The sequence below is a fragment of the Mastomys coucha genome, unplaced genomic scaffold (genome assembly GCF_008632895.1).
Source record: "Mastomys coucha isolate ucsf_1 unplaced genomic scaffold, UCSF_Mcou_1 pScaffold7, whole genome shotgun sequence".
Classification (NCBI taxonomy): domain Eukaryota; kingdom Metazoa; phylum Chordata; class Mammalia; order Rodentia; family Muridae; genus Mastomys; species Mastomys coucha.
The window spans coordinates 72,328,942-72,350,761 of NW_022196913.1; the positions used below are offsets into that span (position 1 = coordinate 72,328,942).

Consider the following 21,820-nt stretch of genomic DNA (forward strand, 5'->3'; position numbering starts at 1 on the left):
CACACACACACACACACACACATGCATAGCACTCAAACGCACAAAATAAAAATAGATATTACAAATGAGAAGATAAAATTGTTTTAAAAAGAAGCATAATATTTTGCCCAAAGATAACTTGCAAATGACAAATTGCCATTCTCTTTTGTGGCTAAATAAAACTCCATTGACTATATTATACATACCATGTTTTCTTTATGCAGTCATCTGATGATGGACATTTCAGCTGTTTCCGTATCATAGCTATTATGAATAGTGAGGAGGTTTGGCAGCCCCAGGGAGTCAGCATAAGACACACCCAGACACCAAGTTCTCAGCACCAGATGCATTATTCTGCAGAGGCAAATGGGGAAGTGGAGGGTTGCCTCTGGTTTGGGCAAAGACAGACAGCAAGCAGCAGCAGGTGTTTTTGACAGTGGATTTTTAAAGAAAAAAATGGGAGTATGTGCTAGGGTGAGTTGGTAAGACCTGATTGGACATGTTAGCCAAATAATGAATATTGATAGTTGGATCTTAGTGTTTAGTCTCAGGAATGAGTCTGGCCAAATAAGAGAACAGATCTTGGGGGATAACTTTAGGAATGTACTCTAATGGTTTAGCAAGACAGAGAGCAGAATAAAGAACAATACTTGTTGGTGCCATGTTTGTCATACTCTGGCTGTTAGAAAGCCCTTCAAGTAGTACTACAATAAACATGGATGTACAGGTATATTTGCAATATTCTGACTTATATACCTTCAGGTGAATGCTCGAGTGATAGATATAGATTATATGTAATTCCACTTTTAGGAACTACTTTTTGAGGTATTTCTGCATTGATTTCTATGGTGGTTGCACCAGCTTCTATTCATCCAACAGTGAGTAATTTTCTTCTATTTTTTCCTTCATGACACCCATTCCAACTGGGATGTGTAGTAAGGGACACAACTGTAGTAAGGAAGATTGAGTGACAATTTCCTAAGAGAAACTCAAAGTTATACTTTGCTAGTACACATCCCAATTCATTTATTAAAAAAAAAAAATTAAGGAAAAAATCTTGTCACCATCCAGACAATAATAGCACTTTCCCAAAATGCAAATATTATCAGGCTGTGAGTGAATTTCTCATCAGAAATTCTGGAAGCCACAAACCATGGTTGCACACTTTTTTTTTTTTTAGATGTGAACAAAAAAAATATCTGTCAAATCAGAATCTTTAGGAATGAGGATAGAATTAAACAATTCTCATATAAAGGAAAATACTGTCAAACATACCTATCCTAAAAGAATGCCTGAATTAAGTATTTTGGACAGAAATTAAATGATAAAAAAGAAAACTTAGGATATTAAGAAGGGAGACTAATTCAATGGTGTTTTGGCCCTCTTGACTTTTCTTAATTATGAATGAGGTGAATATTATAACTCTAATGTCTTCAAAATGTTTATAAAGGAAATAGTTTAGAACAACAAGTTGTAAACCTGAAAGGTTAAGGTTTCTTTCATCCAAAGAGATAAAATTATACACTAATAGACTATAATGAGATGCACATACATACATACATTCATACATGCATACATACATACATACATACATACATACATACATATGAGTATTGACCACAAAGGGTATGCCATGAGACATACTACAAAGCATTATAAATAAAACAAAATAAAATTCTAAAAAGCGTTCAAGTAACTCCAAAGAAGGTAGCAAAGCATACAGACAAATTAGAGAGGAATTGTGTAATGACAGATGCGGAAGCTAACACCCGAGAACCAACACCTCTGAAATTTAATTCACAAACCAAGGAGAAAGTCTTCAAAGAAGTAAAATTTGTAGTACTGAATAAAAATTAAAATATGGCATGATAAGATGTGTGTGGGAAGGGAGATTTATGCCATGTTTTGTATACATTAGGAAACAGTAAAGAATTGCTATATATGTGACCTTACCCACCTCAATATCAAAAGGAGAGAAATAACAAAGAAAGAAATGCATGGAACTGAAAGAAGAAAACCAATAGAGAAAAATCAGTAGATTATTTAAATGGTAAATAAAATTGACAATGATCTAGCAAGACTGACAAATATGAGTGAAAGTGTACAGCAGTTTTAGGAATTAAGCAGTAAGTCATTGACTCTAGAAACCTCGAAAATACCCCCAATTGACTTTTCATAATCAATGCCATAAACTGAAGACAGCCTTTTCAAAAGCTAGTGTCGACACATTACACAGCAAAAATCTGACCTTTGATATGTCTTACATTTTCTATGGAAAATTTAAATGTACCCTAACCCTAACCCTAACCCTAACCCTAACCCTAACCCTAACCCTAACCCTAACCCTAACCCTAACAACCCTAACCCTAACCCTAACCCTAACCATGACTAACATACAGGACCTATCCCTAGGCAGAGAGTTTTTTAGACTTCAGAGATAAATGATACAAGACAAACTAGTAAACTGAAATAATAAAAAAAATAGAGAATTAGGTTAAGATACAGACTAAGAGAAAGTGTTTTCCAATTACTTATCTCACAAAGGCTGAGGTAGCAACTCAAAACTTAGAAAGTATATGATCAAGATTTAAGTTCATAAAGAAACCTATATATCATGTTCACTGGAGTGATATTTGTAATAGCAAAATTCTGGAAACAAGACCGATAAATTACAATGGAAAATGGTTAATAAAACCTATGGTGTATACATCTGAAATAAGAAAAACAGATTGTTTATGTAGACAATAACTTCAATGAAGTTCTAGAGAATTATGATGATTTAAAAAAGATAATCTCCTAAGATTATGTGTATGATGTTGTTTGTGTTGCACTTCTAAGATAAGAAAACTTTAAAAATAGGAAACAGAATGTAGTTGTTTAAGAGACTGTGGTGGATTAAGGGGATGGGTAAACATGACTGTAAAAGAACACCATGGGGGCTCCTAGTGATACTTGAATGTTCTACCTGTCTTAATGGCAGCATCCTGCTTTGGATATTATATTATAGTTTTGCAAAATTTTACCCTGGGGAAAACTTTGGGGAGGATTCATGAAGTCTTTCTGTATTCTTATGTGTGTGTCAGTCTACAGCGATCTTAAGATAAAACCAGAATAAAGTTGAGCACATAGCTCAGTGTCAAATAAATTGCCTAGCTTGTGTGAAATCCTTTGTTCAATCCTTGTCATACAATAACAATAAAATCTGTGAAATCTAACAAGAAAAAAGCAAGCTGTACAGTGTGCTTAGGTAGTTGTCTTCTCTGTAGCTTGCTTTAAAATCTTGTTAGCTACTAATACAGTAGCTCATAAACATTTATTCTGAAATCCTCCTAGTACTTCAGTGGCTAAAGCTATTAACAATAATGTATAAAAATTGGAGTGCATACAAAAATGTGCATTTACATGTGCATGTGCATGGGGAGCATATGTAGTCATGACTGGGACTTCTTCACTATTTCTAATGCTCTGCTGTAAATTATATGGAATTGCAGTGCAAAGTGGCATTTGTAATCCTCTTTAGTTCTCAACTTGCCAAAAAGAATATCCTCTCTTGGAATCTGTAGCTTTACTACAATACCAACCATTGTATTGTCAAAGCCACATGGATTACACAAAAGAAAAAAATTGGCAACAAGGAACTTATCAGTTCGAAGTTTGTTGTAATGCATTGCATTTCAAAGACTATTCCTCCAAGCCATCCTAGTGTTTGGGATGAGTGAAGAATCATGAAGCATCTGCGGAGGTTTCCAAGACATGGAAAAGGGAACACTCTTGCTAACATTCTCTTGCTTTGTGCTTCTGGAGTACAGTTTTTCTTCTTCCTAGTTTTCCTTTAGTCTGCCTGTAGGATCTTTTTGAAAGTCTATTTTCATGTGTTTGAATTTGAGGAAAAATTGAAAACTTGGGGCAACTAAGAAGTGTTTATGTTGAATGCACTAATATAGTTTCCTGGGGGCTTACAGAAATACATATTCTATCAGTGCTCATGCTTTAAAGGATTCTTACAGATTTGGGAGGAACAGAGTAGGATTTTCTGTGTAATAGGCCAGGTAATTGTCTTGGGAATGTCCAGCACCAGCTTACTATGTACAAAAATGAAACTATAAAGACAAAAATAAAACTTCATGAGCTTTTTTCCTTTGTGAAAGTGCCTTTATCACAGAATATGAAGCAGTAGCTAGCAGATGCTTTGTGCCATGACAAGGTTTTGCCATTACACCAAAGTCACAGAAAGGGAAGGTATACCTGAGGGCTGTATGTCAGGTACTGTACAATGGCTCTGCCACCTACTACATGCCCCATGCTGTGCTTGCTATTGAGGATACAGAGATAAAGAGAACTTTTCATTCATGCCTTCATGGAGATTGCATTCTAGATTGTGAACAAATGAAAGAAATGTATGCATTAATGTGTATAGCCGTCCAGTGGCCCGGGTGAATCGGGTATACCTGGAAGGAGAGCTGGGGATGCAATTAGGATGGGTGGATGAGAAAAATAACAAGCCAAGACAAAGTTTCTCTGATCATGGCTCAAATTTTAATGTTCAGCTCTGAATATATAGGAAAGCCCAAGGACCCATCTCTTTGTTCCAGCTGGGTTCTGTTGCTTGTTTCAGCTGGACTGAGTTGCATACTGAGTTCAGGAGGCAGTCAGCTCCTCAAGGCTCTGGCAGGAAGATCTAAGAGGCCAGGCCCCTGGCTCCAGCCATTGGAGACTTGGTTAGCCAACTCAAGGCTGGAGGAAGGGCACAGTTTCCCCACCTTTTTTAAAGATAAACTGGATGGGAAGCACAAGATTTACTTATGCTCCATGATCCTGTCTGGGAAATATGGTGGCTGGTAACCATGTCTGGCTCAGGTCTGAGTCCACCATTGTCAGGGCACTCAGCAAGCTCACAGGTCAGCATCATCCTTTGTCCCAGCATCAGCATGTCATACCAATCACTCTAGCAGCTAGCATACTCCTGCAGCATTCTGCGGAAACAACACAAACATGTCCTCTTCCCCATATTAAATACCTGATCAGGGTCATGCCATATGTCAATAAGTGGATCCTTCCATTTTACCTAAGCATAAGTATGCCTAGTTGTAGAGTGCCATAGACACTCAGCAGAGAGTTCCTTGGCATCCAAATATAAAAATTTTTAAAATAAAAAGCATGATTTAAATAATGTGTATGGGGATGTAATTCCCCCCTTTTTTGTTTAAGATATTGTTTTAAAGTTTCACAATACTTGAGAATTATAAGGAATCCCAGTAATATGAGTAACATTAAATTGTTGACAAAACATCTCAAATGCTTGACTATAATAGCCAGTTCCACTTTCTGTTTTAATCTGATTTGGAACACCAAGCACAGAAAAATAATGCAGGCGATGACTAATTATATTTTTAGTTTCTTCTCCTGTTAAGGAAGTTGCAGCTAGAAAACCTGAAATGTATCAATAGTCACATGTGCATATTTTACTTTTCTAAAGTCAGAAATATGTTCTCCATTTGCAATAATTGATTAAGTATAAGTTCTCAAGAATTAACACCATTATGTGGTACAGGTAGAAATGGAGAACACTTAAAACAAGTCTTTATAATTTGACATGCACATTCTCTAAAAATATCAAATTATTATCTTAACCCATTACTATTTGGTGATGTAAAGGATGAGATTGTATGGCCAATTGTTCCTGTGTATTTGCCTTAAGAGGTCTGTCCAGGAAATCCAGTATGAGCTCTTAAATGCCCAAAGACAGTCCTTTAAAGGAACAGTACTTTCTCTTAACTTGAGTTGTATATGCATAAATAGTTGCAAAATTTGAGAATTAGAAATTATCTAAAAAAGGAACAATCTCAAGCAATTGTAAGTCCTGAGCTACATATATATTGACTATCAGTATACAAATTAAAGCTTGATTTTTCAACATTTTAAAAACATTGAACACAGTATGTAGTTCAGTTATTTGTGGTGAAGTAGAGGGAAACTCACGAGAATAAACGTGTAATCCAATCACATATACTTCTCTCCCATCGAAGGGCTGTTTATAAATATAGTAGATGCACTCTTTATGGGATGCATGTATAAATTTACAAGAAATACAAAAGCATGCATAGCAGCAAATTTTAACAACTTGTCTTTTTGTTAATGATTATCCATCTTGCCTAAAACATTTGCCATTCAATAGGCTAAATATCAATATTCTTCAATAACCAATTCAATTGCAGTTTGAAATAAGGAATAGATGTCTTATCAGGTTCTTAAGACATTCTTTCCAAAATGCTTTCATGATTCTATACTACAATTCTTTATTAACACCACAACAGCTTCATAATAGGATGTTAAAACTTTACTTGGAGATGAAGAAAGATGAATCCACATTAATGCTTCCTTTTGCCAAAGAATCGCTGTGGCACATTGAGTAACAATAACTAACAGACAGCCAACAATTGATTACAGCAGCTTCCTCTACTTTCTGCAAAGCTATTAATCCCTCACCAGCTAATTCCCATCCCCCTTGAAAACATCCAACAAAGGCTTAAGTCCTCCTGTGGTGAGCTGAAGGTGAGGTCTTAGCCAATATACATCTCCTAGAAGCTTTTGAAAATAATTTAAAGTAAGCAAATCATCTTTTCTTTCTTGAATTTTCTGTGCCCCTTCCTATTCTCTCATAAAACTTTGAGAACTTTGTTTTGTTTTCGGTAAAATATTAAGTGACTTTGAAAAACAGTTTATCCTTGGATGTAAAGGAAGAGAAAACCCTTTTGATATTTGGGAATGGATTTGCTTAAGAAGAAAAATAATTTAAAGGTCTTTATAAAAGAACCAGTGGATTTTTGTCATTGTTTGTTTTGGACACTTTTATAGATCATAATCACACTGAAAAATGTATATTCTTAAATGGCAAGTTTCATCTGCTTGTCCCATGAAGGGACTATCTTAAGAAGAATAGACATGCAGTGCTCATTTGTTGGAGAAATTAGGAAGATAAAATAATTGTATAAAGGCTTTTACATTTTCATTTTCCTGCTTGCCATCCTCAGCACATGGCTTTCTTTTCTTCATGGGTATTTCTTTCTGGTTAAACTTACAGGCAAAACTTACCATGTAGCTGTATCAAGCTCAGGGAAACCTGACCTGACCCCCTCCTCCCTCATCATATTTCTTTTTCTGTTTCTTCTTAAGAACAGAGAAACAAATATATCTCTTGTGGCTCATTGGCCAGAATTGAGTCACATGTTCACACCAAAACCAGTCAATTTCAAGTGACATAGATTCACTCTATAAGTTAGAAATCTCATAATGCCATTAATAGTCTCTCATAGCTCTGTCAATAAAGGAACTGGAATGTTGGAGTTGTGCTGGTCCTCTTGCTATGCCTGCTTCTGTAAGTAAGGTTAGGGAATTGGTATAAACATACCACCACAAGTTTTCTTGCCCCTGTCCTTGATCTAACTTTTTTAAAGTAAATTTTTGAGAATTTCATACATGTATACTATATTTATATTATTTATATCCATATCTTCCCTCCTCCAACTTTTCCTCTGACCCTCAATGACATTTCAAATTAATCTTTTCTTAATTACATTAGTTACATATGTATGTATGTATTTATGTATGTATAACCTAATGTGTCATATAAATGCTGCTCACATGACCATGTCTTTGGCTCTGACCATGAGGTATAGGATAACCTATCAAGAAGCCTATCCCTAGGGTTGATTCTTCCTCTCTCAGCAACATTAATAGTAGCTCTGCCTCTCATTTTTGTTAATATAGAAACCTGCATGTTAAGGCTCCTAACCCATTTATTATATATTATTACTGTAATTATTACTTGTTTTGGTATTAGTTATTTTAATTCTGTATAATTATTGTCATGTACTTAATAATAATGTTTGGGCAAATTATTTTCTACAGATATGACAGGAGTTTCATATTATTATAATGGAGCTGAAAATCCCTTTGTCAATTGACCTTGTCACAATCATTATATCATAGAGAAATGTATTAATTACATGTCCGTGTGATGCTGGTCTGAACAGCTTACTGTGCTGCTAGTCATACAAAAGTATACCATATGCAAAGATACATAGCATATAATACCTGACAAGGATAATATAGTAGTGGTTACATTACTTTTATATGTATTTATTACAATATAATTTTATCATTAAAGTATAGCACACCTCCACTTATTAAAGAAAGTTTGTAAAATAGTATGTTATGCCATTTTGGAGGCAGCCTCACATATCTTGTTATTGAATATCATGATCATTTCTGTGTTTTTTTAATAACATATTTCATATTATCTCATTTATCACAGTACTGTGAGTAATAGGCTATTCCAGGCATACATACACACACACACACATACACACACACTATTTAACGTCTAGGGAGAAAACATATATTTGCCTTGTGGGTTTTTATAGGCATACAGTGTTAATACTTACTTTCATCTATACTGTATTGTCTTAGCTTCTGAAAATATGGCTTGCATATCTGACTTGTTATTCAGCCTCTGTTACTTGCTTTCTTATGCATGAACTTAAAGTCAGACAGTCTCTTTTTGCCAGTTCATGCACCTATTGCCATTGGTCCTAACAAGTAATTGTTAGTCTTTCCTATCAGGGTGTAACATTTACGTTGAAGAAAGCTCTTATCTCCTATCTGGATCTGAAGGTGCTGTTTTACCCTCCTTTTTTAACTCTTGAGTTGTGACAAGGTATATTATATACCCAGTGCAGGGTGAAATGATATCTGTCTGGTGCAACAATGCTATAGTTTTTGTTCAGTCTTCCTGAGCTGAGGGAATTAGAAAAGTCTGGTCTTGACTTATTTTCCCTATGGCTCCAGAGCCATCTTATGAGTTCCTGTTTCTATGATATGTTCATATGACTCATAACTGTAGTCTGTTGCAAAGTGTGGTGTGAAATGTCCTACCAGCAACTTACACTCCAAATCAAGATGGCAAACACAAATTGCTTCTGGAATATAGGATTCTACAAGGCAATATCTATGAAGGAGACATTGTTCTATGTATGACGTGTCTACCACAGTATCTATTTTATAATGACATCTCAGAAAATATTTTCTGAACAGAAGAATACATCTACAGAACTGCTACTGGTTTCCTCAGTCTGCCTTGAACTTAAAATGGTGGCTTAAAAGAACAAATATGTATTCCTTTACAAATATGGAAGGCAGAAGTCTTAAATCATAATGCCAACAAGGCTGGCATCTTTCTATAGGAGAATGCTTCTTTGCCTCATTTAGCTTTTGGTGGCTCCAGACATTCCTTAGTTTGTGGTTTTGTTACCAATCCCAATGTCTACCTTAGTCTTTTATGGCTGGAGTTGTTTGCATGAGAATGGCCTTCATAGGCTCAAATATTTCATGCTTGGTCCCTAGCCGGTGGAACTGTTTTTAGGAAGGATTGGGAAGCATAGAGGAGATGTGTCACTGGGGGGCGTGGGGTTTAAAGGTTTCAAAAATTCATGCCAGGCCCAGTCTCATTTTCTCTGCCTTTTCCAGGTAAGATATGTTTTCAGCTACCGTGCTTCCTGAGGTGATGTTCATTGACTCACCCTCCAAAGGTGTAAACAACTCCCTAATCAAGTGCTTTCTTTAATAAGTTCTTCGGTCATAGCGATTTCTCATAACAACAGGAAAGTAACTAAGGCAATGTCTATTTCCCCTCTCTCCTATGTATTTTCTTTACCAATATCTCTTGTGAGCACTCTTGTCACTGAATTTAGAGAGCAGCATGCAACACAAGATGTCCTATTCTTAAGCTCTGTGCTCTACTTATTTTTTAAAAGTCTTTTCAAATAAGGCTATACTGATAGGTACTGAGTCTTAGGATATGGACATTGTATTTTTACAATTACATTGTAATTTTACATTCCACTGAAGGAGTCTCTACTTATGATGTCACCTCACTCAGACACTTAGCGCATATTTACAGAGTATTTCCTCTTATAAATCAGTGTTGTAGGAGCTTCAGAGTATTGACTGTCCTACCATTTCCTATAGGTATTTATACTTTAATTTATAATTCATGATCTATGTTCAGTCAAACTATAAGTTAAAACAAAAAGTAAGTGGAAACATTTTGGTCGCCGTTGTTAAATGTATTGGCTTGGATTATTCTTGGCATGATACTTAGCTTGGGTAGAAGTCAGCCTCTAACGTCCTTAGATAAAATAATGCTGGTATAGCAAGCAAACTCATTGAGGGTTATACATATGAAAAGCTATATTCTGTGCAATGTGACCATTTCTTTTTACTTAGAAATATCAGTAACATGATAGAAAACAGAATGAAAATTCAGTTGAATGAATCTTCTGTGGAAACTATGGAAGGTACAGAAAAATTTAAAAATACAACACAGTTACACAATTAAGTCATGTGGCTTGGAGAATATGAAGGTCTCTGTAGTTAGAATTGACTAGGGGAATTAAACATTAAAATGTGGGTGCTACATGATTGAGGAAAAGGAAGTTCCATTTGTGAGAATGAAATTGGCAAAGGTTGGAATGTTTCTCAGATCTTAGGACAGTCCTGAGCTGGAAAGGCTTCCAATGCAAAGGAATATTTATTACCTTGGTTGTAAGTGACTCATAGGACTGTCCTAAATTAGGCTGAAGTACATTTTAAAAGGATGGGCCTTTATAGACTTGGGATTTTTACTATAATTTTAGACCTTTCACTATCTTTGAATCTAATTTTTAACCAGAGTTTTCATGTTTGTGCTTCACTAAATTCAAACAAAACTTGAAACACAGGGTAAATATGAGGTAATTAGATAGAATTTGTATTGCAACATATTAACTGTAACTTTTCTTATTTATCTTAGAATTGGTAAATGTGCCAAGATAAGAATAAGAGGGTATCAAATGCAACTATTTTGAAGGTAGCTACAAATAGTTGTCGTCAGATGCTCTACATAAGTCAGTAAAAGTTTGTCAAATTGTCCTTAACTACTATAACTACTACAACTACTACAACTATGACAGTAGCCCCCACCTATATCCAATAGTCCACCAAACATAATTAACAAAAGATTTAAAGAGGACCAGGTAGGGTGCTTACAGACCTCTCCTCTTTCTCAGTTCCTCCAGATCTAATCCCTCAGTTTCGTCCTTAGTACTGCAGTAGAAACCTAGCTGCTGCTTCCCTTCCCTGTCCACATCTCCTCCCACAGACAATCCTCTCCTAAACTACCTCCCCAACTCATCATTGTATCTGAGTCTCCAAAAACAGCAGGCATTCTGAGTGAACATACCAGTGGAGCAGGCAACACACAGCCATCACATTCATCAAAAATCCAGAGTGGGCACAGAATCCAAAGAACAAAACACCCATCCAATAAAGACAAATCCATGAATCAATACCTAGACTTATAACCATCTCAAACACAAATGCCTAGATAAGAACATAGCAACAGTCAACAAAAAACATCTCCACTAGAGTCCAGCTATAGCAGGTCATGACTATTCCAACATAGCTGAAACATGAGAAAAAGGCCTTAAAACCAACTATATCAAGATAATAGAGGTTGTTAAAGAGAACAAAAATAAATCCTGCAAAGAAAGCCAAGAAAATACAAACTGTTGATGAAAATGAAAAAAAAAAAAACCTTCAAAAACTGAAAATGGAAATAGAAGCAATAAAGAAAACAAAAACTAAGGGAATTCTGGAAATGAATACTGCAGGAATATAAATAGCAACTACAGAGGCAAGCTTCACCAACAGAATAAAAGCGATGAAAGAGAGAATTTTAGACATTGAAGGTGCATGTGATGGTTTAAATATGCTTGTGATGGAAGTGATGTGATGGATATGATGGAAGTGGCACTATTTGGAGGTGTAGCCTTGTTGGAGTGGGTGTGTCACTGTGAGCATGGTCTTTAAGACCCTTATCCTAGCTGTCTGGAAGCCAGTCTTCTCCTGTCTTCTTTTGGATGAAGATGTAGAACTCTCAGCTCCTCCAGCACATTCCTGCTTTGATGATAAACACAACCTCAGAACCTGTAAGCCAACTCCAATTAAATATTGTTCTTTAAAAGAGTAGCCTTAGCTATGGTGTCTGTTCACAGCAGTAAAACTCTAACTAAGACAATACAATAGAAGGAATGGATACATTGGTCAAAGAAAATACTAAATCTTAAAAAATTCCTGACACAAAGCATCCAGGAAATCTGAGGCACCGGGAAAAGGCCAAACCTACAAATAATAGGAATAGAGGAAAGGAAAGAATTCCAGTTCAAAGGCTGAGAAAATATTTTCAACAAAGTCATAGAAAAAAAATTTTCTAACCTAAAGAAGGATTTGCCTATAAAGGTACAAGAAGCATACAGTACACATGAGGTTTTTTCTATAGACAGGTCAACCAGACAAAAAAGTAAATAGAGAAATACTAGAGTTAGTAGACATTTTAAACCAAATGGCCCTAACAGATATTTACAGAGAATTTCACCTAAACACAAAATAACATATGTTTATCTTAGCACTATCATGGAACTTTCTCCAAAATTGACCACAAAGCAAATCTCAGTATATGGAAGAAAATTGAAATGACTCCTTGCATCCTATCAAACCACCACAAATTAAAGCTAGATACCAATAACATGAGAAACAACAGAAAGCTTGCAAACTCATGAAAACTGAACAACTCTATACCAAATTAAAAAAATGAGTCAAGATCAAAATAAAGAATTAAAGACTTTCAATGAAACTGAATACATAGCATACTCAGGTCTATGGAACAAAATGAAAGCCATGCCACAAGGAAAGCCCCATGGCACAAAATGCTTACATTAAAAAAAGAAAAAACGGAGAGAACTCAGAGTAGCCACTTAACAGCATGCCTGAGAATTCTAGCACAGAAGGAAGTAAGCACAGTCAAGAAGAGCGGATGGCAAGGAATAATCAAACTGAGGAAGGAGGTCAATAAAATGGAAGAAAAGAAAATAATATGATCAATGAAACAGAGATGATTCTAAGATACAAGAAAATCAACAAGATAGTCAAACCCTAAGAAATAGAAAGATGTCCAAAATTGAGAAAGTCAGAAGTAAAAGGTAGACATAAGAAACTGATAAAATCTAGTTAACGATAAGTACTTTTAAAACCTGTACTCCACAAAGTTGGAAAATCTAAAAGAAATGAATAATTTTAATTAATTAATTAATTAATTTTTTACACTTCATATTTTATTCCCCTCCCCCTTCCAAGTGTACCACATCCCATACTTCCTCCCCCTCCCCATCTCCATCTCTACCCCACCTGACCTCTAAACTCCCTGGGGCCTCCAGTCTCTTGAAGGTTAGGTGCATCATCTCTAAATGAATACAGACTAGGAAGTCCTCTACTGTATGTGTGTTGGAGGCCTCATATTAGATGGTGTATGCTGTCTGTTTAGTGGTCCAGTGTTTGAGAGATCTCGGGGGTCCAGATTAATTGAGACTGCTGGTCCTCCTACAGGGTCACCTTCTCCTCAGCTTCTTCCAGCCTTCCCTAATTCAACAACAGGGGTCAGCTGCTTCTGTCCATTGGTTGGGTGGAAATATCTGCATCTGACTCTTTCAGCTGCTTGTTGTGTCTTCTGGAGTGCAGTCATGCTAGGTCCCTTTTTGTGAGCGCTCCATAGCCTCAGTAATAGTGTCAGGCCTTGGGACTTCCTACTTTGGGTCTATTACTGGACTGTTTTTTCCCTAATATCCACTTATTAGTGAGTACATACCATGCATGTCCTTTTGGGTCTAACTTACCTCACTCAAGATGATATTTTCTAGTTCCATCCATTTGCCTGCAAAACTCAGGATATCCCTGTTCTTAATAGCCGAGTAATATTCCATTGTGTAAAGGAACCACATTTTCTGTATCCATTCTTCTCTTGTGGGACATCTGGTTTTTTTTTTTCCAGCTTCTGCCTATCACAAATAAGGCCACTATGGACATAGTGGAACATGTGCCTCTGTGGCATGATGGGTCCTCCTTTGGGTATATTCCCAAAAATAGTATTGCTGGTTCTTCAGGTAGATCTACTTCCAAATTTCTGAGGAAACTTCAGACTGATTTCCAGAAGGGTTGTACCAGTTTGCAATTCCAGCAGCAATGGAGGAGTGTTCCTCTATCTCCACATCTTCTCCAACATGTATTGTTACCTGTCGTTTTGATCTTAGCCATTCTGATTGGTGTAAGGTGGAATCCTCAGGGTCATTTAGATTTGCATTTCTCTGATCACTAAGGACTTTGAACATTTCTTTAGGTTCTTCTCAGCCATTCGAGATTCCTCAGTATTTGATTGGGTTATTTAGTTTTTTGGTGATTACCTTTATATATTTTGGATATTAGCCCTCTATTGGATGTGGGTTTAGTGAAGATTTTTTCCCAATCTATAAATTGAGATTTGTTTTATTGACTATGTCCTTTGCCTTACAGAATCTTTTCAGTTTCACGAGGTCCCATTTATCAATTTTTGATCTTAGAGCATGAGCCATTGGAGTTCTGTTTAGGAAATTTGCCCCTGTGCCAATGAATTCAAGGCTCTTTCCCACTTTCTCTTCTATTAGATTCAGTGTATCTGGTTTTATGTTGAGGTTCTTGATCCACTTGGACTTGAGCTTTGTGCAAGGTGACAAATATGGGTCTATTTTCATTTTTCTACATAAAGACAGCCACTTAGACCAGCACCATTTATTGAAGATGCATTCTTTTTTTTCCATTGTATGTTTTGGCTTCTTTGTTAAAGATCAAATGACTATAAGTGCGTGGTTTTATTTCTCGGTCTTCAATTCGATTCCATTGATCAACGTGTCTGTCTCTGTACCAAGACCATGCAGCTTTTATCATTATTGCTCTGTAGTAAAGCTTGAAGTCAGGGATGGTGATTCCTCGAGCTGTTCTTTTATTGTTAAGAATTGTTTTCGTTATTCTGGGTTTTTTGCCTTACCAAGTGAATTTGAGAATTGCTCTTTTCATGTCTTTGATGAATTGTGTGGGGATTTTGATAGGGATTGCATTGAATCTATAGATTGCCTTTGGTAGGATGGCCATTTTTACTATGTTAATTCTGCTAATCAATGAGCATGGGAGATCTCTCCATTTTCTGAGATCTTCTTTGATTTATTTCCCAAGAGACTTGAAGTTATTGTCATACAGGTCTTTCACTTGTTTAGTTAGAGTTACCCCAAGATATTTTATATTATTTGTGGCTATTGTAAAGGGAGTTGTTTCTCTAATTTCTTTTTCAGCCTGTTTATCCTTTATATAAAGAAAGGCTTCTGATTTATTTGAGCTAATTTTTTATCGGCCCACTTTGCTGAAGTTTTTTATCAGCTGGAGAATTTCTCTGGTAGAATTTTCTGGGTCACTTATGTATACTATCATATCATCTGCTAATAGTGATACCTTTATTTCTTCTTTACTGATTGGTATTCTCTTGATCTCCTTTTGTTTTCTTATTGTTGTAGCTAGCACTTTGAGTACTATATTGAGTAGATATGGGGAGAGGGGGCATCTTTGTCTTGTCCCTGATTTCAATGGGATTGCTTCAAGTATGTCTCCATTTAATTTGATATTAGCTGTTGGTTTGAAATAAATTGCTTTTCTTATGTTTAAGTATGAGCTTTGAATTCCTGATCTCTCCAATACTTTTAACATGAATGGATGTTGTATTTTGTCAAATGCCTTTTCTGAATCTAAGGAGATGATCATGCGATTTTTTTTTCTTTGAGTTTGTTTATATAGGAGATTATATTAATGGATTTTCTTATATTATACCAACTTTGTATACCTGGGATGAAGCCTACTTGATCGTGATGAATGATGGTTTTGATGTGTTGTGTTTTTGGATTTGGTTTGCAAGAGTTTTATTGAGTATTTTTGCATTGATATTCATAAGCGAGATTGGTCTGAAGATCTTTTATTTTGGTTGGGTCCTTGTGAGCTTTAGGTATGAGAGTAATTGTGGCTTCATAGAAAGAGTTAGGTAGTGTTTCTTCTTTCTATTTTATGGAATAGTTTGAGGAAAATTGGTTTCAGGGCTTCTTTGAAGGTGTGGGAGAATTCTGCACTCAGTTCATCTGGCCCTGGGATTTTTGGTTGGGAGGTTTTTAATGACTTCTATTTCTTTGTGAGATATGGGCCTATTTAGATAGTTTACCTGCTCTTGATTTAACTTTGGTATGTGGTATCTCTCTAGGAAAACATTTCTTTCATCTAGATTTTCCAGTTTTGTTGAGTATAGGCTTTTATAGTGGGATCTGGTGACTTTTGGAATTTCCTCCATTTCTGTTGTTATGTCTCCCTTTTCATTTCTGATTTTGTTAATTTGGATACTGCCTCTCAGCCCCTTTGTTATTTTGCCTAGGGGTTTATCTATATTGTTGATTCTTTCACAGAACCATCTTCTGGTTTTGTTCAATCTCTGTATTGTTTTCTTTGATTCTATTTTGTTGATTTCACTACTGAGTCTATTTCCTGCCTTCTACTCCTTTTGGGTGAGTTTGCCTCTTTTTGTTCTAGAGCTCTCAGGTGTGCTGTTAAGTTGTTAGTGTAAGATCTCTCCAGTTCCTTTACCAGGGCTCTTAGTGCTATGAATTTTCTTCTTAGCACTGTTTTCATTATGTCACATAAGTTTGGGTATGATGTGTTAACATTTTCATTAAATTCTGGGAAGTCTTCAATTAATTTCTTTCTTTCTTTCTTTCTTTCTTTCTTTCTTTCTTTCTTCCATAACCACATTATCATTGAGTAAAGAATTGTTCACTTTCCATGTGTATATGGGCTTTCTGTAGTTTTTCGCTATTCTAGAAGACCAGCCTTAGTCCATGGTGATCTGATAGGATTCATGGTATTATTTCAGTCTTCTTGTATTGGTTGGGGGTTGTTTTGTGACCAATTATATCATCGATTTTGGAGAAGGTACCATGAGGTATAAGAAGAAGGTGTATTCTTTTGTTTTAGGGTGAAATTTTCTGTAGATACCTGTTAAATCCATTTGGTTCATAACTTCTCTTAGTTTCTTTGTGTCTCTGTTCAGTTTATGTTTCAATGACCTGCCCATTGGTGAGAGTAGGGTGTTGAAGTCTCCCACTATTGTGTGGGGTTTAATGTGTGTTCTGAGCTTTAGTAAAATTTCTTTATAAATGTGGGTGCTCTTGCATTTAGGGCATAGATCTTCAGAACTGATACTTTCTCTTGGTGGATTTTCCCCCTGATAAATATGAAGTGTCCTTTTTTATCATGCTTGATAACATTTGGTTGAAAGTCTATTTTATTGAATATTACAATGGCAACTCCTGCTTGTTTCCTGGGTCCATTTGCTTAGAAGACCTTTTTCCATTCTTTTATTTTGAGATAATGTCTGACTTTGTTATTGAAGTGTGTTTCTTATATGCAGCAAAGTGCTGGATCTTGTTTGTATATCCAGTCTGTCAGCTTATGTCTTTTTATAGGTGATTTGAGTCCATTAATATTGAGAGATATTAAAGAGAGATGACTGTTGATTCCTGATATGTTTGTTTTTGTAGATGGCTTTATGTCCTTGTGTTTCTCTGCTTTTGGCTTTGTTGTGAGATGCTTATTATCTTGTCCTTTCTTTGGTACAGGTACTTCCCTTGTGTTGGAGTTTTCCTTCTAGGATCCTCTGTGGGGCTGGATTAGTAGATAGATATTGTTTGAATTTGGTTTTGTCCTGGAATGTTTTGGTTTCTCCATCTATGTTGATAGAGAGTTTTACTGGGTATAGTAGCCTGGGATGACATTTGTGTTCTTTTAGAGTCTGCATGACCTCTGACTAGGCTCTTCTGGCTTTCATATTTTCTGTTGAGAAGTCTGGTGTAATTCTGATAGGTCTACCATTGTATGTTACTTGGCCCTTTTCCCTTGCAGCTTTTAATATTCTTTCTTTGTTTTGTGCATTTAGTATTTTGATTATTATGTCATGAGAGGGTTTTCTTTTCTGGTCCCATTTATTTGGTGTTCTATAGGCTTCTTGTACCTTTATGTTCATCTCTTTCTTTAGGTTGGGGAAGTTTTCTTCTATGATTTTGTTGAAGACATTTTCAGATCTTTTGAGCTGGGAATCTTTGTTCTCCTCTATTCCAATTATTCTTTGATTTGGTCTTTTCATTGTGTCCTAAATTTCTTGGATGCTTTGGGCTAGGAAATGTTTATGTTTTGAATTTTCTTTGACAATTGTGTTGATCTCCTCTGTGGTATCTTCTACACAGATTCTGTCTTCTATCTCTTGTATTCTACTGGTGATACTTATATCTGTAATTCCTGACCTCTTTCCTAGGTTTTCCAATTCTAGGTTTTCCTCCATTTATGTTTTCTATATTGTTTCTACTTCCACTATTAGGTCTTGAATCACTTTATTCAATTCCTTCACCTGCTTACCTGTGTTTTTCTGTATTTCTTTCAGTGAGTTATTGATATCCTCCTTAAAGGTCTCTATTATCTTCACGAGATAGCATTTTAGGTCAGCTTCCTGATTTTACAGAAGCCTTCAGACTGTTGGGTTTTCAGTATGTTGGTGTATTCAGGGCTTGCTGTGGTGGGAGAACTGGATTCTGATGATGCCCACTTATATTGGCTTCTGTTGCTTATGGTCTTGTACTTGCCTTTTGCAACCTGGATATTCCTGTTGTTTGTTGGTCTGGGTGACTGGAGTCTGCCTACTTTGTTCCTGGGTTGCTTCAGGTCTCCTGGTAGCTCTGCAGCCTTGGCTGTAGCAGACCACTTGTGAGGCCTTCCAACTGGGGGTTCTTCACAGCGTCAGAGAAGCTGCAGATCTGTTGCTCCAGCTGCAGTAGATCTCTTGGGAAGCCTTCAGACTGTTGGGTGTTCAGTAGAGCAGTCAAGCTGTTGTTTTAACTGCTCTGAGTGCAGCAGGTCTTCAGCTGCTCTGAGTGCAGCAGGTTCTCTAGGGTGGATCAGGATGTGGTGTCTTCACTGGAGCAGAACAGCCAAGAATCTGCTCCAGCAGAAAAGGCAATACATGTCTTAATAGATAACACTTATCAAAGTTAAATCAAGATCAAATAAACAAATTTTTTTGCTTTTCTAGTTTCTCTTATTTTTTTCTTTTATTGGATATTTTCTTTATATATATATTTTCTCTCTCTTTTTCTATATATATATATGTATACACACACACACACACACACACACACACATATATATATACATAATTTCTTTATTTACATTTCAAATGTTATTCCCTTTCCTGGTTTCCCCTCTGAAAACCCCCTAACCTGGCCCCCCTCCCCCTGATCATCAACCCACCCACTCCCTTTACCTGGTCCTGGCATTCCCCTACACTGGGGCATGGAGCCTTCACAGGACCAAGGTCCTCTCCTCTCACTTATGACCAACAAGACCATCCTCTGCTTGAGATGTGGTTGGAGCAATGTGTCCCTCTATGTGTACTCTTTGGGTGGCTTTTTAGTCCCTGGGAGCTCTAGGAATACTGGTTCATTTATATCGTTGCTCCTCCTATGGGGCTACAAACACCTTCAGCTCCTTGGGTGCTTTCTCAATTTCCTCCTTTGGGTGCTTCCTCAAGTTTCTCCTTTGGGGACCCTGTGCTGAGTCCAATGGTTGGCTGAGAGCATCCACCTCTGTATTTGTTAGGCACTGGCAGAACCTCTCAGGAAACAGCTACATCGGGCTTCTGTCAGCAAGCACTTGTTGGCATCCACAATAGTATCTGGGTTTGGTGACTGTAAATGGGATGGATCCCAAGGTGGGGCAGTCTCTGAATGGTCTTTCCTTCTGTCTCTGCTCCATACTTTTTCTCTGTATCTCCTCTCATAGGTATTTCATTTCCCCTTCTAAGAATGACCAAAGTATTCACACTTTGGTCTTCCTTCTTCTTGAGTTTCATATGGCTGATATCCACTTATCAGTGAGTACACACCATGTGTGTTCTTTTGTGATTGGATTACCTCACTTATGATGATATTTTCTAGTTCCATCCATTTCCCTAAGAATTTCATAAATTCATTTTTTTTAATAGCTGAGTAGTACTCCATTGTGTAGATGTATCACATTTCCTGTATTCATTCCTTTGTTGAAGGACATCTAGGCTTTTTCCAGTTTCTGGCTATTATAAATAAGGATGCTATAAACATAGTGGAGCATGTGTCCTTATTACATGTTGGAGCATCTTCTGGGTATATGCCCAGGAATGGTATTGCTGGGTCCTCAGGTGTACCATGTCCAATTTTCTGAGGAACTGCCAAATGGATTTCCAGAGTGGTTGTGCCAGCTTGAAATCCCACCAGCAATGGAGTAGTGTTTCTCTTTCTCCACAACCTCTCCAGCATCTGCTTTCACCTGAGTTTTTGATCTTAGCCATTCTGACTGGTGTGAGGTGGAATCTCAGGTTTGCATTTTGCTAATGACTGAGGATGTTGAACATTTCTTTATGTGCTTCTCAGCCATTCAGCATTTCTCAGTTGAGAACTCTTGATTATCTGTGTAACCCATTTTTAATAGGGTTATTTGCTTCTTTGGAGTCTAACTTCTTGAGTTCTTTATATATATTGGATATTAGCTCTCTACTGGATGTAGTGTTGGTTAAGATCTTTTCCCAATCTGTTGGTTGCCATTTTGTCCTATTGACAGTGCCCTTGTCCTTACAGAAGCTTTGCAATTTTATGAGGTTCCATTTGTTAATTCTTGATCTTAGAGCATAAGCCATTGGTGTTCTGCTCATGAACTTTTCCCCTGTGCTCATGTGCTCAAGGCTCTTCCCTCTTTTCTTGTCTATTAGTTTCAGTGTATCTGGTTTTATGTGGAGGTCTGTGATCCACTTGGACTTGAGCTTTGTAGAAGGAGATAAGAATGGCATAGGCACAGGGGAATATTGAAATATTCTCACATCCAAAACAAAAAAATAATCCAAACCAAAGACAAACAAACAACAACAAAACAAAACACCCCCCCAAACAAAAGAAACAAATTTGTATTATTAATTATCTTTTAAAAATCCTGGCATTGGGTTTCTGTCTTAGGCCACTTATGTTCCCAGATGAAAGACACACAGAGCTTTTATATTTTTAAATATGCCTTATGCAGCACAATAGCTGAAGAACTGCCTACATCCATGTTGTTAGAATCTACCTTCCTATTGACAATCCCAAGCTATTGCTCACTATTTGCTATGTTCCATCTAGGCTGCTCTCAACTCCAACTAGGCAGCCCTCTGGGTCATATTCTCTTGGCCCCTATCCATGGTGGCTCTTCTTTTCCCTCTCCTATATGCTCTTCTCTTTCTCCCACAGCAGGTCTTCTCTCTGCTCCTGTCTGCTTTCTCTTCTAAAGCCACCAAAACACAATCCCACCTATGTTTCCTTTCCCCAACTATTGTCAATTGGCATCTTTATTTAACAATCATGATGATTGGTGCAAGGGTGCTCGTTGTCTTACATCTTTGGGGAAAACAGCCTTGGGGGCCCCAGGTTAGCTTTTAAATACAAATAGCATTAGGCAAACCGACTACAATCTCAAAGCCAGATGGTCTAAGTGAAGAATTTTTCCAGACTTTCAAACAAGAGTTAATGCTAATATTCTTCAAATTATTCCATAAAATAGAAACAGAAGGACCATTGCCCAATTCATTTTATGAGGCCAGTTAACCTGGTACCCAAATAACATACAGACTCACCGAAAAAAGAGAGTTATAGACCATCTTCCCTTATAAACACAGATGCAGAAATACTCAATAAAATACTGCAAACCAAACCTAAGAACACATCAAAAAATCATATACCATGATCAAGTAGTCTTAAGTCCAGAGATGCAATATAGGAAAATCAGTCATATGTAATCT

The 21,820-nt window shown here is 36.7% G+C and overlaps 1 protein-coding gene across 2 annotated transcripts in view; it reads left to right on the forward strand.

Annotated features, from left to right (window-relative positions):
• Positions 1-21,820, forward strand: part of Cpq (carboxypeptidase Q) — a 466,114-nt gene that overhangs the window by 10,950 nt on the left and 433,344 nt on the right. The window lies entirely within an intron of this gene.